Genomic DNA, 17,546 nt, shown 5'->3' with positions numbered 1-17,546 from the left:
GTAATGATCCCAGTGTGGTGTCACTCCCAGTAATTCTCCCAGTGTGGTGTCATCCCCAGCAATTCTTCCAATGCAATGTCACCCCCCAGTGATTCTCTCAGTGCAGTGTCATCCTCAGTAATTTTCCTGTGAGTTTCACCCTCTCTAATTGTCCCAGTGTGGTGTCACCCTCAGTAATGGTCCCAGTATAGTGTCACCCCTTCCCCCCTTCATCACACTTGGTAAATGTTGCCTAGCCTACAGCTGATGAACAGGTCACCAGTGTCCAGCTCCCCTGGCAGAGCAAGCAGCTCATGGACCCGCCAGATTCGGAGCACAGCCTTTCACACATTCTGCAGCGGAGCATCTTAGGGCTCCCCTACAGTGGTGGAACACCAGGCCCAGTGTGACCTTGGAGACCCCAGTAGTTCCTCCACTATCTCTCTCTAGCTGCCACTGCCACTGTGCAGAAGGCACACTTCTGAGTTGCCACCAGAACATTTAGGCCCCGAATTGGGATTCGTAGGCAGAATTACCGCTAAAATGTGTGATGTACATTTAGTTCTTCTTAAAGGTACCCCAAACGTGGTGCGATTCTGCGATGATTGCCACACATCAATCACAAAAAAATGTGTATATAAAACTTTGCACCAGGCTTGTCACCCAAAAAGGAGCAGGAGTTTCTTTTTGGCGACAAATGCGTGACACTTGGAAACATGACATCCCTGTAGGTAGGGATTTCTCTCACATGGGAAGGATATCTTCTCATCTCCTGTTTAGTTTACAGGACAGGAAGTAAAGTGAATCTCCCTCATGAGCCATAAATAGCATAGCTCCCAACTGTCCCTGATTTCGAGGGACTATCCCTGATTTGGAGCAATGTCCCTCTGTCCCTCATTCCTCCTCATTTGGGCCATAGATGTATATAGAAGGCCATTTTTATCTATCAAAAAGTGTTTTCTAGCGCTAAACATTTCATCTGATTTCTAAATTGCTGCATTTGTAAATTTCAAAAGCCACTTGCGGGTTTAACCAATCGTTTTTTTTTGTACAATTCTCCTTTAAGGGGGTGTGGTAAGGGGTGTGTCCTATGCCTGCCTACTTTTGCTGATAGGTGTCCCTCATTCCCATCTCAGAAAGTTGGGAGGTATGATATAGCAAAAAAAAAGTGTCAAGCTTCCCCACTCTATTAAAAAAAAAGTTTTGTCTTTAGATATACTTTTAATAAAAATAAAGCTGTATGAGCAGGTTGAAGTATATGTGATTATTGGTGTGTCGCCCTGTGTGTGGGCAGTACAGGAGCTCACACACAGAGCATGGTGATTGGACATCTCCAGGGATGGACATAACACATGGGGATGTCGGCTGTGATCACATTTCCGGTTCCTGCTGTCACAGGGGACGGGGCTCGGGAAGTATGATCCTCGGGGCTCGCCGTACTTCGGATCAGTCCATTCTACACCCCGGGGGGACTTCCGCCACCACTCCTCCCTTCTACGCACGTCTGTGCCGCCTGTCCGCCTCAGCACCTCCTCCTCATTGGCCGGCTGTGCGGGTCAGGGACAGTCTGAGAAGCAAAGGGGACTTCCGGCCGTGAGAAGCTCCGTGTCTCTCCCCCGTCCAGGCGGGCAGATGGTGGGTCCCGGCATCCCAGGTAATGGCAGCTGAGTGAGCGGTGTCGGTGTCAGCTGATGATCTCCCGCAGAGGATCCCCAGTGACGCGTGTACAGGTACCGATCTCCCCTCCCCCCACACACACACCTCCGAGCCCCAACTCAGCACCGACCACAGGGGGCGCTCTACAGCTGGGAGTGTCTACATGGGAACACCCCCCCCCACCGGGAGGCGGCACTCCTCACTGCCCCATGACTGATACACATGGGTAGTAGGCCTCCGCCTGCACTGCACCCTGCCACTGATCCCTACATGAGTCTGTGTATACATAGAGCCAGGACTGATCCCTACTACACGGTGCAGGTACATAGAGCCAGGACTGATCCCTACTACACGGTGCAGGTACATAGAGCCAGGACTGATCCCTACTACACGGTGCAGGTACATGAGCCAGGACTGATCCCTACTACACGGTGCAGGTACATGAGCCAGGACTGATCCCTACTACACGGTGCAGGTACATGAGCCAGGACTGATCCCTACTACACGGTGCAGGTACATGAGCCAGGACTGATCCCTACTACACGGTACAGGTACATGAGCCAGGACTGATCCCTACTACACGGTGCAGGTACATGAGCCAGGACTGATCCCTACTACACGGTGCAGGTACATGAGCCAGGACTGATCCCTACTACACGGTGCAGGTACATGAGCCAGGACTGATCCCTACTACACGGTGCAGGTACATGAGCCAGGACTGATCCCCACTACACGGTGCAGGTACAAGAACCATGTCTGATCCCCACTACACGGTGCAGGTACAAGAACCATGTCTGATCCCTACTACACGGTGCAGGTACAAGAACCATGTCTGATCCCTACTACACGGTGCAGGTACAAGAACCAGGTCTGATCCCTACTACACGGTGCAGGTACAAGAACCAGGTCTGATCCCTACTACACGGTGCAGGTACAAGAACCAGGTCTGATCCCTACTACACGGTGCAGGTACAAGAACCAGGTCTGATCCCTACTACACGGTGCAGGTACAAGAACCAGGTCTGATCCCTACTACACGGTGCAGGTGCACAAGCCAGGTCTGATCCCTACTACACGGTGCAGGTACACGAGCCAGGTCTGATCCCTACTACACGGTGCAGGTACACGAGCCAGGTCTGATCCCTACTACACGGTGCTGGTACACGAGCCAGGTCTGATCCCTACTACACAGTGCAGGTACACGAGCCAGGTCTGATCCCTACTACACAGTGCAGGTACACGAGCCAGGTCTGATCCCTACTACACAGTGCAGGTACACGAGCCAGGTCTGATCCCTACTACACAGTGCAGGTACACGAGCCAGGACCGATCCCTGCTACACAGTGCAGGTACACGAGCCAGGACCGATCCCTGCTACACAGTGCAGGTACACGAGCCACTACTGATCCCTACTACACAGTGCAGGTACACGAGCCACTACTGATCCCTACTACACAGTGCAGGTACACGAGCCACTACTGATCCCTACTACACAGTGCAGGTACACGAGCCACTACTGATCCCTACTACACAGTGCAGGTACACGAGCCACTACTGATCCCTACTACACAGTGCAGGTACACGAGCCACTACTGATCCCTACTACACAGTGCAGGTACACGAGCCACTACTGATCCCTACTACACAGTGCAGGTACACGAGCCACTACTGATCCCTACTACACAGTGCAGGTACACGAGCCACTACTGATCCCTACTACACAGTGCAGGTACACGAGCCACTACTGATCCCTACTACACAGTGCAGGTACACGAGCCACTACTGATCCCTACTGCACAGTGCAGGTACACGAGCCACTACTGATCCCTACTGCACAGTGCAGGTACACGAGCCACTACTGATCCCTACTGCACAGTGCAGGTACACGAGCCACTACTGATCCCTACTGCACAGTGCAGGTACACGAGCCACTACTGATCCCTACTGCACAGTGCAGGTACACGAGCCACTACTGATCCCTACTGCACAGTGCAGGTACACGAGCCACTACTGATCCCTACTGCACAGTGCAGGTACACGAGCCACTACTGATCCCTACTACACAGTGCAGGTACACGAGCCACTACTGATCCCTACTACATAGTGCAGGTACACGAGCCACTACTGATTCCCTACTACACAGTGCAGGTACACGAGCCAGGACCGATTCCCTACTACACAGTGCAGGTACACGAGCCAGGACCGATTTCCTACTACACAGTGTAGGCACATGGTAATCATGGCACAGATCAGAGCTGACCCCCTGTATATGGTGCACAGGTCTCCTGTAGATTGGTATACATGGACACAGATGAGAACTGATCCCTACTACACAGGACTCTGTACATTGTATACATGGACACAGAGGAGAACTCCACTCTCATTTATAGCACTGAACACACAGCTCTATGTACATACCCAATGCAGGACATACACTACAGTGCATCCAGAAAGTATTCACAGCACTTCACGTTTCCCACATATTATGTTACAGGCTTATTCCAAAATGGATTCAATTCATTATGTTCCTCCAAAATTCTACAAACCATTCCCCATAACGACAAGAAGTTTGAAAACTTATTAAAAATAAAAAATGAAACTAATCCCATGTACATAAGGCCCCTTTCACACAGACCATCCATTCAGATCCGCCTGGCAGTTTTTCAGGTGGACCTGAGCGGTTGCTCCATAGAGGTCTATGGAGCGTCGGATGTGAGCGGTGACCAGTCCGCTGACATCCGACCCGCTCCGATCCGAAAAAGTGTGACGGAGGAAAAACCTATTTTTCCATCCGTCATTGGATCAGGTGACGACGGGCACTGCGGTCCATTGTCACCTGATCTCCCATAGGGGAGAGCGGCGCTGTGACAGGTCTGTGCCTGCGCAGTGTGCAGAGACGGACCTGTCATCTCCCTGCTCAGCGGAGATTGCTGTGGCGATCCCCGCTGTGCAAGCGGATATCCACGGGGTGGATCTGCACTGATCCGCCCCGTGTGAAAGGACCCTTAGTGTTCACAGCCTGTGACACCCAATACTGAGCTCCGGTGACTCGTGTTTCTACTGATCATCCTGGAGAGGTTTCTACATCTTGACTGGAGTCCCCCTGGGGTAAATTCAGTTGATTGGACATGACTTGGGAAGGCACACGCCTGGCTATATAAGGTTCCCCAGGTAACAGTGCATGTCAGAGCACAAACCAAGCCATGAAGTCCAAGGAATTGTCTGTAGACCTCAGACAGGATTGTATGGAGGCACAGATCTGGGGAAGGGTGCAGAAAACTATCTGCAGCATTGAAGGTTCCAATGTGCACAGTGGCCTCCATCAGCCATAAATAGAATTGGGGGAGAAGGGCCTTAGTCAGGGAGGTGACCGAGAACCCGATGGTCACTCTGACAGCTCCAGTGTTCCTCTGTGGAGAGAAGAGAAACTGCCAGAAGAACAACCATCTCTCCAGCACACCACCAATCAGGCCTGTACGGTAGAGTGGCCAGACGGAAGCCACTCCTCAGTAAAAGGCACATGACGGCCTGCCTGGAGTTTGCCAAAAGGAACTTGAAGGACTCTCAGCCCATGAGAAACAAAATTCTCTGGTCTGATGAAATAAATATGGAGCTCTTTGGTCTAAATGGCAAGTGTCATGTCTGGAGGAAACCAGGCACCACTCATCGCCTGGCCAAGACCATCCCTACAGGGAAGCATGGTGGTGGCAGCATCATGCTTTGGGGATGTTTTTAAGTGGCAGGAACTGGGAGACTAGTCAGGATTGAGGGAAAGATGAATGCAGCAATTTACAGACATGCTTGGTGAAAAACCTTCTCCGGAGCGCTCTGGACCTCAGACTGGAACTAAGGTCCATCTTCCAAAAGGACATTGACCATAAGCTCACAGGCAAGATAACAAAGGAGTGGCTCTGGATGTCCTTGAGTGGCCCAGACTTGAACCCGATTGAACATCTCTGGAGAGATCTGAAATGGCTGTGCACCGACACTCCCCATCTTATCTGATGGAGCTCGAGAGGGGCTGCAAAGAAGAATGGCAGAAATGGCCCAAAAATAGGTGTGCCAGGCTTGTGGCATCATACTCAAAAAGACCTGAGGCTGTAATTGGTGCCAAAGGTGCTTCAATAAAGTATTGAGCAAAGGCTGTGAATACTTATGCACATTAGATTTACATTTTTTACTTATTTTTATTTTTTTCCCCGTTTTTTGTTTTTAATAAATTGGTAAAGATTTCAAACAAACTTCTTTCACGTTGTCATTAAGGGGTATTGTTTGTAGCATTTTGAGGAAAATAATTTAATCCATTTAAGAATAAAGCTGTAATATAACAAAATGTGGAAAAAAATAAATAAAATGAAGCGCTATGCATACTTTCCGGATGCACTGTATACTACCAAAAGTATTGAGACGCCTGCCCTTTCACGTACATGGCCTTTAATGCCATCTTAGTCTGTAGGGTTCAATATTGAGTTGGCCCACCCTTTGCAGCTATAACAACTCTTCTGGGAAGGCTGTTCACAAGGTTTAGGAGTGTGTCTGTGGGAATGTTTGACCATTCTTCCAGAAGCATATTTGTGAGGGCAGGCATTGATGTGGATGAGAAGGCCTGTCTCACAGTCTTTACTCTAATTCATCCCAAAGGTGTTCTATCAGGTTAAGGTCAGGACTCTGTGCAGGTCCACCCCAAACTTGCTCATCTGTGTCTTTATGGACTTTGCATTTTGCACTGGTCCAAATCATTTGGTGGATGGGGGATTATGGTGTGGGGTTGTTTTTCAGGGGTTGGGCTTGGCTTCTTAGTTTCAGTGAAGGGAACTCCCAAACCGATTGCCATCCAGTGCACAATGATATATGTCGGCAGAATGGCACAGCTGTGCAAATGGGGGTATCCGTACGCCCCCTTTAAATCGCGGGCACGCACGTGTCGCCAGCGGAGTGAGCCGCGGGTCCCGCAGACTCAGTGTCCTCCGGTGGCCCGCAATCTTAACACGGAGAGGCAGAACGGCAAGGTGCCTATGTAAACAAGGCATTTCTCTGTTCTGCCTAGTGATGTGACAGGAATCTACTGCTCCAAGTGATCGGGAGCAGTGATCTCTGTCATGTTCTAGTGAGCCCATCCCCTCTACAGTTGGAACACACTGAGGGAACAAGTTTAACCCCTTGATTGCTCCTTAGTGTTTAACACCTTCCCTGCCAGTGACATTTACACAGTAATAATCAGTGCATTTTTATAGCATTGATCGCTGTATAAATGTCAGTGGTCCCAAGAGAATGTCAAAAGTCTCCGATCTGTCTGCCGCAATGTCGAAGCCACAATGAAGATCACTGCCATTAATAATAAAAATTAAAAAAAAGAATAATAAAAATGCCATAAATCTATCTTGTAGACAATATAACTTCTGCGCAAACCAATCAATATATGCTTATTGCGATAACATTTTTTAAAAATGTTTTACAAAAAGGATGTAGAATACAAATAGGCCTAAAACTGAGGAAAAAAGTTTTTTATTTTTTGGGGGGGGGGGGGGGGGGGATATTTCATTATAGTACAAAGTAAAAAATTTCTTCAAAATGTACGATTTGTTTGTTTTATAGCGCAAAAAATAAAAACCGCATAGGTGATCAAATACCATTAAAAGAAAGCTCTATTTGTGGAGAAAAAAAGGACATAAATTTTGTTTGGGTGCAACGTCGCAGGACCACGCAATTGTCAGTTAAAGCGACGCAGTGCCATATCGCAAAAAAATGCTGCGGTCAGGAAGGGGTAAATGCTTTCGGGGCTGAAGTGGTTAAAGGGGTTGTAAACCCTTGTGGTTTTAGTGCATCTGGCCCCCAGAGCCCCCTTTTACTTACCTGAACACGATCGTTTCATCGGGGAGGAGCACAGCTGCTCCAGCGGCTGTCAAGGGTCCTCATTGGATAGATTGATGGTAGTGTGTGCAGCCATTGGCTCCCGCTGCTGTCAATTAAAACTAGTGACACTGGGGCGGGGCCGAATCCTGCTCTGTGTCAATAGACGCAGCAGTAGGACTGAGTGCCCCCATGGAATGTGGGACTCTGATGGGGCACTTGATGTGGGGAGGAGCCAGGAGAGCCGCTGAGGGACCCCAGAAGAGGAGGATCGGGGCCACCCTGTGCAAAATCCTTGCACAGAGGTGGTAAGTATAAAGCCTTGTACACACGATCGGACTTTGTACAAATTTTCCTGTGGATTTCTGTACAAAGGGCCTTGCCCGTGAACTTGTTAAGCATACACACGATCAGACTTTTTCAGCCAACTTTCACCAAATCACGTGGTTTTTCTGCTCTTTACCGCCATCTTTGGTCAACTTCTGTATTGTTGTCTGATCTTTTGCATTGGTTCTGAGCATGCCTGTTTGTAAAGTCTGATGGTTTTCTGTACACACGATAGGACTTTGCTCCATCTTACTTATGTTGTCAAAAAGTTTGTCCGTTCGCACAGCCAACAAAAGTCAGACGAAAACTGAAAAAGTTTGTCTGATGGAGCGCACACACGGTTGGATGTTGCCTTAAAACAGCTAATTTGCTTGTTTGTTGTCAAAAAGTCAGATCGTGTGTGTGTGTGTGGTTTTTTTTTATTTTTTTATTTATTTATTTATTTTTTTAACCAATTAAGGACCGAGCCTCTTTCTGAGATTTGTTTACAAGTTAAAAACAGTTTTTTTTTTTTTTTTTTGCTAGAAAATTACATAGAACCCCCAAACATTTATACATTTTTTTTTTTTCTAACGCCCTAGAGAATAAAATGGGCGTCGTTGCAATACTTTCTGTCACACCGTATTTGTGCAGCGGTCTTACAAGCACACTTTTTTTGGAAAAAATACACTTTTTTTAATTTTTTTATTAAAAAATAAGACAAGGGTAAAGTTAGCCCAAATATTGTTACGCTGAGTAAATTGACACCCAACATTTCACGCTTCAAAATTGCGCCCGCTCGTGGAATGGCGACAAACTTTTACCCTTAAACATTTCCATAGGCGATGTTTCAAAAAATTCAGCAGGCTGCATGATTTAAGTTACACAAGAGGTCTAGGGCTAGAATTATTACACTCGCTCTACCAATCGTGGCAATACCTGACATGTGTGGTTTGAACACCATTTTCATATGCGGGCACTAGTCATGTCATGTATGCGTTCACTTCTGCATGTGAGCTCGTCGGGACGGGGTAATTAAAAAAGATTTTTTTTTTTTTTTTTTTTTTATTTTACCTTTTTTTGTTCTCTTTTTTTTTTTATACTGTTAAAAAAAAAAAAAATGGTGTCACTTTTATTCCTATTACAAGAAATGTAAACATCCCTTGTAATATAAAAAAAGCATGTCAGGACCTCTTGAATATGAGATCTGGGGTCAAAAAGACCTCAGATCTCATATTTACCTTAAAATGCAATAAAAAAATTAAAATAAATAATAATTTTGTCATTTAAAAAAAAAAAAAGGCTCTTTTAATAGCTATGCGTGGAAATGATGTTTTGATGTCGCCTCTGCCCTGCAGTGATATGGAGATGGGTGCCATCTTCCCCTCACTTGTCTCTATACCCAGGCAGGGGACAGACGCGATCACCTCTGCCGCCTGCTCTGGTAATAAATATGATCTTGCAGCAAGAGCCCACTTTTATCTTAAAAGATCTTACCAGATCACCCACTGCAGAAGAGGATACCGGGGTTATGGCAGCTAGCTGTTACCAAAACAACGATATACTCCTTCGACGTACCGATGTATAACGACAATGGGCGGTCCGGAAGTGGTAAATAACAAACCTTTACAACCCCTTATCATTCAAAGACCTTTTGTGCAATTTCATTCTCCCAACTTTGTGGGAACAGTTTAGGGATGGCCCCTTCCTGTTCTAACATGACTGCGCACCAGTGCACAAAGCAAGGTCCATAAAGACATGGATGAGCGAGTTTGGGGTGGAGGAACTTGACTGGCTTGTCCAGATTCCTAACCTTAACCCGATAGAACACCTTTGGGATGAATTGGAGTGGAGACTGCATGCCAGACCTTCTTGTCCAAAATCAGTGCCAGACCTCAAAAATGTGCTTCTGGAAGAATGGTCAAACATTCCCATAGACACTCCTAAACCTTATGGACAGCCTTCCCAGAAGAGTTGTTATAGCTGCAAAGGGTGGGCCAACTCAATATTGAACCCTACAGACTAAGACTGGGATGCCTTTTGGTAATATTGTGTATGTGTACCTGTACATCGGTATACATGATCCCATAGAGCTGAGCACACATGCATGGGACGAGACACACAGGTCTATACATTGGTAATCATGGCACAGATCAGAGCTGAGCTCTGATATACAATGCACACACATGTGTCCTTCTACATTGGTATACATTAGGGGTCTCCATAAACAGAGGGCCAGTTCTGTTTATTTATCTGTTTTGGGGGGGGTGGTGGACGGTGGCCAGTGTAAGGATAAAATGTCCTGGGATCAGTGGGAGGAAACTGTACCCCATCATTGGTTGTAACAGAAGGAATAGTTCCCCATTGTTGGTTTTAGCAGGAGGGATAGTGTCCCATGGTTGGCATTAGGGCTGCAACTAACCATTATTTTTATAATCGTCTGATTAAAAAGCTCAAAAAAAGTTTGGTGTATAATTTAGTTAATAAGTAAAGTATAAGAGAAGAATTTTATTCTTTGTATATCTCTGTGCAGTGATAAATATAAATAACCAGCTATATGGTTGGAGAACAAATGATCTAATCCAGTCTGAGAATAACAGACAGGACTGTGTGTGTGTATGTGTGTGTGTGTGTGTATATATATAATATGTTACATACTCATGGTGGCCTGTACTGCACAAGAGTTTGAGCGATTATGGGCATTTGTTTTCTTCTTTTTTTTTTTTTTTTTTTTTTCCTCTAAACATTCCTCTCTGCTTATTTTTTTTTTTTTTTCCATATTCAATGTACGCTTGAAAATGCTGAACTCTCCTAAATGCTACGTTTATGTGCATCAAACATTTTTTTTCTGTCCAAAAGTGCCCCTCAAAACATGTCGTGTGTGTGTGTGTGTGTGTGTGTATATATTTTTTATTTATTTTAAAAACCTCTTCTCTGCAAATATGCCTGTAAACTCCCTAAGGTGCATGAACAAATAGATTAACCTAGGGCTGCTTTTGCAGGGTGAAGAAAAAAAAACACCAAAAGGCTGTATAAGCAGCATATTTATATGCCCAGTGTGCGTGGACCCTCATTTTGTGCAATCTCTGTACAATTACTTTTATTTTTGCTACTGCCAGTGGAGGGGAGAGGCCCTGCTTAAAAAAGCAGTTCAGTCTTTTCATTTAGACAGGCCCATGTGTTACATAAGCTGGTATTTTTTACATATTAAACTGCCCCGCAAGATAAATGGCAGATTGTGCCTCAATAACTTTCATCTGAGGTCAGTGCCACTTGTAGTCTGGAAATAGAAGGTCAAACGTCTTACTAAGCACAGAGGCTGGTGAGATCTCAGCCTGTTCATACTTGCATTGTGCTCAGCACAATGGGCCAATGCTGGGCAAATTAGGTGCACTCTAAAGCCTCGCACACAAGAGCCGAAAGCCAGACTACATTGTGTATGGGAGCCAGTCCGACAAAAGCTGGCTTCTGCCTAACGAGCATGCTGGAAAACCAGCAGCAATCCGGCTCCCAATCGCTGACCGGAGTGTTCTGGTGGGCGCGCGGGGGGGCTGCCCTCCTGTCCGAACACAACAGCTCAGCGGGGGGAGATCGATGTACTAACCTCAGATCGTTGGCACAACAGGTCCAACCGGAGCTTACAGTCTGTGTGTGTGTGTGTGTGTGTGTGTGTGTGTGTGTGTGTGTGGTTTTTTTTTTTTTTTTTTGTTTTTGTTTTTGTTTTTGTTTTTTCGTTCAACATGATGGGTTGAACAGAATAAAAACTCAGTGTGTACCAGGCTTAAGCAGTGCTCTCTATTCTCCTTGGATAAGGGACAACTATCTGCTTATGTAAAAATCTTCCAACATGCTGGAAAACGTGTGAAAATGCTCCTTATCTACCTCTAGGAAGTTGGCAATACTTGAATTGATGAGGCTTTTATCCGCCACTCTTATTTTTTATTTTTTTAATATCAATGTGTTTATTGAAAACAAGAACACCATTGCTCAAAACAAACTCCATAAGGTTCAACACAATGGAGGCCCCAGAGGCATACAGTGTACTTTTGCTCTGTCTGGCAACCTCCTGGCTTTGAGAAGTGTAGGTGTCTTTAATGGCTTGTCTAATCCATTTGATGATAGATAATTGGGAGAAAACAGTTTCTCTTCCCCTTTTTTTTTTTTTTTTTTTTTTTTTTTTTTTATAGTTTTTTATTTGACATGTGTTCACAAAAGTAAGGAAGTACTATATCTTGGGATCAGTGAGCACAATCCTGCCTGGAATCACTGGGGAAAAAAATAGGCCTGCAAAAGCTAGTTCTTGAATCTCACTACTTCTAGTAGATGCTAGGACTACCAGCACAACCATTTTTCAGAGTTTTATTTCTATCTAAACAACTTGATAGGTTTGAAAGGAGATTGTTGCAAAGCTTGGAGGTCCACACCTTGGTGCCTTCAAGGAAAGGAACAAGACTGATTCCTGCCTACTAACTTGAAGAACCTCTTCATCGGAGGCTCTTTGGCTAACCTCAACCCCACACAAGCTGAGTGCAGCTACTTGCACTTTAGGAGTGTTGACTGGGAAGCAGATCTGTATTCCTTAAAGGAACTCCAGAACAGAGGCTGGAATGCTATGGGGATCTTTTATGTTACCCGACATCCACAATTTAAATGTTGTTTTGTTTACTTTTTCATAAACAGCATTTTGATTTTTAATACTTGTTGTTATAATAGTGTTAATCACCCAATCAGAAAGCTGGTGGGATTTCAGCAGTTGCCCTTCAGGTACCAAGCTGCTAACATTAGCTGTTGCACGTTGGGGTGCAGCACTGGTCCCTGATGGATCAAGTTTGGTCGTTTTTTTCAGAATCCAAGTTACCATGTTAAACCTCTAGATCAGGGGCCTCCAAACTTTCTAAGCAAAGGGCCAGTTTAGGCTAGGTTCACATTGCTGCGATGCGGGAACGCCGCGAATCCGCGGCGTTTTCCCGCATCGCATACCTCCCGCCGGCAGTTCACACTGCCCTATGCGGACGGCTGGGGGTGTCAATGTTATGTTAATGACACCCCCAGATCCGTCGGCATATCGCAGTGCGATCTGCCGACTCGCACAGGAATCGGATCGCATGGTGTGAACGCCCATGCGATCCGATTCCGTTGCGGACCCAAAAAAGGGTCCCGTGCGAGTTTGCTGCGGGACCGCTGCGAGTTCAGCCATACTATCTGTATGGCTGAACTCGCAGCGCTACGGAGATCGGATGTGATTTGCTGTGCGAATCACATCCGGTTCTCCCCCCCGCAGCGGTGTGAACCCAGCCTTATTGTCCCTCAGACTTTAAGGGGGCAGACTTGGTGTCAGTGGGAGGATTGGTGCCCTGTTGTTGGTGGGAAGATTAGCGCCCCGAGGGCTGCAAATTGGGGACCAATACTCGAGACTGCTGAACTATGGTTTCCGTGGCCAAAAGAGGGTGATAAGAATCATACTGACATCGTGGTTAATTTACCAAAGGCAAATGCACTTGGAAGTGGAGTCGTTTAGATCTGAGAGGGGAAGATCTGAATTGAGAGGAGGCTCTGCTGTTTTTATCATCCAATCATGTACAAGCAAAAATACTATATTTTTTTTTCTTTGCATGTACTCCTCAGATCTACAGCGACTGCATTTCCAGTGCAAAGTGGATTTGCCTTTAGTAAATGAACCCCTTTGTCTGTCAACACTTTCTTGAAGGACTTGGGAGTTGGCTGGGAAAACATATCTAGTCCCTGGATTTCATTGTGCTCCTCCCAGATAAAAAAAAAAAAAAAAAAAAAAAAACCTTTTCTAATTGCATTACTTTTAGTATGCAAACAAGTCTATGCTCTATGGTCTTCCCCATTGCTCCACAATCTGAAAATACATTTCATGAGTTAATTGTCATTCTGTCTGACTCAATTCCTTTCTGCTAAAGGAATTTAAGGTTTATTTTTATTTGTACAGCAGTCCGAGATAAATGGTGTTTATACTTCAGTAGAGTCAATGTGTGTATGTCTGTATGCATGCATGCATGCATGCTACAGCTGTGGCATTTGTCTAAAATTATCTATACATGTTTCTGGGTAATTTAAGGAAAGTACCTTTTTTTTTTTTTTTTTTTGGGGGGGGGGGGGGGTTTCTCTTGAATTTGAAGAAAATTCTGCCCACTTTTTGTTTTTTACGCCAAGTTCTTGCACCTGCAGTAATTAATGGTGATGTTGGTGGTGATGGTTTGATTAATCTTTCCACCAAAGGAGTCCTTGTTTTATCACTTGGGGTGGGGGAACTTGCTTGTGGAGTGTAGTCTGAGCGCCTTGCCAGTTTAAGAGAAAGTTCTGCAACTGTATTGATGACTTTATGCCCACTTCTGGTATTGAACATGTCATAAGGTCTAGCAGCCTCATAACTAATCTTAGGGATGGTGTTGAGACAGCTAGTAAAGGGTCTACTTCCGACTGAAGCTTCTGGGTTTTCTGAGTGGGTAAAAATATCTTTTACACTCTGGTATTGATTTTGTATCCTAGAAAAGTCGCCGTCTGTTCTGAGGGGGGTTCGTTTTTCAGTGTTATTATCCATCCCAATTTTCTTAGATGACCATGTCATTTTCATATTTGGCAGGAGTTGAGCCTCTAATCTTTTGAACAGTAGGAAAATGTCCAAACAGGTTACTAAGGAAATTCCCTTTTCCCTCTGGAGCTTCTGCCTATGATTTTGGTAAATATTCATGGTGCAGACAACAGGTCAAAGGTAGAGTGGCAAATTGTCAATGTGTTGTGCCCATTTTTCCCATCAATGCACAGCTTGGGTATTTCTGTGACAACTTTTGAATGAGAATGTTTAGATATGTGTCCCGTTAATCTGTCGTCAATGTGAATGCAGGTTACTTGATTCAGTGATTCGGGAGATTCAGGTTCACGATAATCTGAAATTTTTCTGAAGGCTTTTAAAGGACTGTAATGTCACAGAATCGTTCCCACACTTTGAATGCTTCCCTCAGTACACTGCTGGACCTTCAGATATCAAATATTGCAGCCACATGTTGTAACCAAGAACCAGGCAAGACTAGATCAGTTACAAACTGGAACATGGAATGTTTATTTGAACAGACTCTCACATCAAATTATATACACCAGGAGGACATCACTCCATCCTGATCATATTACCCTAACAATACAACTGTAACCAGAAACATAATTAACTAGTCATTTAAACCAGCCTAGGTGACTAGACTGTTCGGCAGTGAATACAACAGACACCTTATTACAAGTATAAACACATCACACAAGGGTTTGCTAGCAGAGACGAAAGGCTTTCCAATTAGCACTAGAAGACTAGTCTAGAAGACTCCAAACCCCCTTTCTGCACTTGAAAGTATTCAAAACGTCAAGATCTGCGTTTTTAAAAAGTGTTTGTTTTTTTTGTTTTTTTTTAACTGGCGCCTTTAAGATGCCAGTAATCCGGGAAGTGATGTCATGACAGTGCTTCGGGGTTACTAGATCCGAGACCCGAATGAAGCATCGCCCAGCCAGCGGACGTGCCAGCTGGTTGCACAGGCCTCCCGGACGGCGGCTGGGGGGTTGCCGCATCGGTTGTTATTCCAATGAAGCCACTCTAAAGAACGGTACCTGGGTGATACCTGCAGCTACAGGTATTACCCCAGTAAAACCCATTGTAGCAATATCGGTCTAGTTTGCGATCGATATTAATTTATTTTTAAATTCTGATATCGACCTGCATTCGGCCTTACCTATAATTGTTCAATCCCTAGTTTAAATAAAAATACTAGAGATGATGCAGAGAAGGGGAGCAGACTGACTGCTAGGGGATGAGGGTGGCTTGATTGCCAAAAACCCGTAGTAGCAGTATTTAAGTAAAAGACTGAAAGGTTTACAATCCCTGACAAAAAGTATGGCGTCGCCACTCTTGGAAAATGTTCATTCAATTGTTTAGAAAAAAAAAAAACTAATCACAGAAATGCCTTAAAACTTTTCATTAAAAATGTCAACCTTCTGTTTTTACGAAACACTTAAAAAAAAAAAAAATTCAAAAATTCAAAAAAAAAATTTGATAAACAAAGTCAATTGCAACTGTTTTTGCAGATCAAGCAGAGGAAAAAAATATGGCAATTCTGAGGAAAATGTTATGGAATCACCATGTACTTTACAGTTCTAAAACACACCTCTGCATCAGATTACATCCTGAAAAATGATGATGTTGTCGTCATCGCCAAACATCCTTTCAATTGATGGAATAAGAAAAGTGTCCGAGATCTCAATATAAACTTGTGCATTCTTTAAAGATTTAATGATGGTCATCTCCCCCGAACCTTTACCAGACCTGCAACCCCATATCATCAAAACAGAAAAAAAAACAAGCTTACAGTGGGCTAAAGAAAAGCAATTGTGCACTGTGGATGACTGGATGAAAGTGATATTCAATGATGAATAACAAACTGCATTGTGCAGGGTGATGATGCTGGAACTTTTGCTTGGTGCTGTTCCAATGAAGTGTATGAGGACGACTACCTGAAGAAAACATGCAAATTTGCACAATCATTGATGATATGGGTTGCAGGTCACGTAAAGGTACAGGGGGGTGTTGAGATAACCGTCATTAAATCTTCAATAAATGTACAAGTATATTGTGATTGTGGACAGTTAATTTATTCCATCAATTGAAAGGATGTTTGATCATGACAACAACATATTTCAGGATGTAATCTGATGCAGATGTTTGTTTTAACTGGTTCCCGACCGGCTCACGCAGATATGTGGCACAATGGCTCTCCTGGGCAAAATCTTGTATGGGTATGTCCTTCCCCTTATTGGCTGCCAAAAGACCGCGAGCGCTGATGCGCAGGGCAGGTGGGCACGAATGCTGCCAGCCACACACGATCACATGCACGAGCGCAAAAATCGTCGCTCTTCTTTTTTTTTTTTCCGTTTATAGCGAAAAAAATAAAAACCGCGGAGGTGATCAAATACCACCAAGAGAAAGCTCTATTTGTGGGGGGAAAAAAAGAACGCAAATTTTATTTGGATACAGAATTGCATGACCATGCAATTGTCAGTTAAAGCGACACACTGCCAAATTGTAAAAAGTGCTCTGCTCTGGTCAGGAAGGGGGTTTAATCTTCCGGGGCTGAAGTGATTAAAGCTGCAAGGTACACGGGGATCCCATAATATTTTCCTCAGAATTGAGTGATTCAATGTGTTTTGTTTTTTTTTGTTTTTGTTTTCTTCATTTTCCCCACTTCCTGTACTTCTGCCAGATGGGTGCCCCTTCTGCAGAGCCGTTCTGGGGGGGGGGGGGGGGTACCGTGTGTGCTAGCTCCCTCCCCAGGACTACATCCCTGTGGGGAGACGTGGTCTGCTCTCACAGACATACTGGCTGTGTAAGACGCTATAGCTCCGTCTCCCTGGCCAATCAAATCGGGAGCTCATCACGGAAGATCTGCCTTGAACATTCAAGCAGACAGGGAAAAATCGGCAATGCGCATGCGTGATGCCGCTAAGCATGAAGGGCATCGTAGTTCACAATCACATCTGACGTAGCGGCAGGGAGTGAGCTACGAGACCCGAAGTTGTGGCAATGTAAAGGAACTATAAAGGAAGTGCAGAAATGAGTTAAGTAGAAAACGGGGAAAATAAAAGTTTTGGCAGAAAATAAATAATCACAGTGATAACAAAGTGTTGACTGTGCTAACCCCTGTTTTACAGTCCCAAATGCACCACCTATATCCTACTATTATTATGCCAGTGAA

The 17,546-nt window shown here is 44.9% G+C and overlaps 1 protein-coding gene across 1 annotated transcript in view; it reads left to right on the top strand.

Moving 5' to 3' along the window:
- Nucleotides 1-1,382: 1,382 nt before the first annotated feature.
- CUL2 (cullin 2) overlaps nucleotides 1,383-17,546 on the top strand; it is a 154,524-nt gene continuing 138,360 nt past the window's right edge. The window contains exon 1 of the mRNA XM_077491103.1: nucleotides 1,383-1,709. The gene's annotated coding sequence lies outside the window, so the exon portion shown is untranslated. The remainder of the gene's footprint in view (nucleotides 1,710-17,546) is intronic.

This window comes from Lithobates pipiens, unplaced genomic scaffold, assembly GCF_037356315.1.
Source record: "Lithobates pipiens isolate NorthernLeopardFrog02 unplaced genomic scaffold, aLitPip1_a1.2 Scaffold_19, whole genome shotgun sequence".
Classification (NCBI taxonomy): domain Eukaryota; kingdom Metazoa; phylum Chordata; class Amphibia; order Anura; family Ranidae; genus Lithobates; species Lithobates pipiens.
This window is presented reverse-complemented; position numbering and strand designations above follow the sequence as displayed.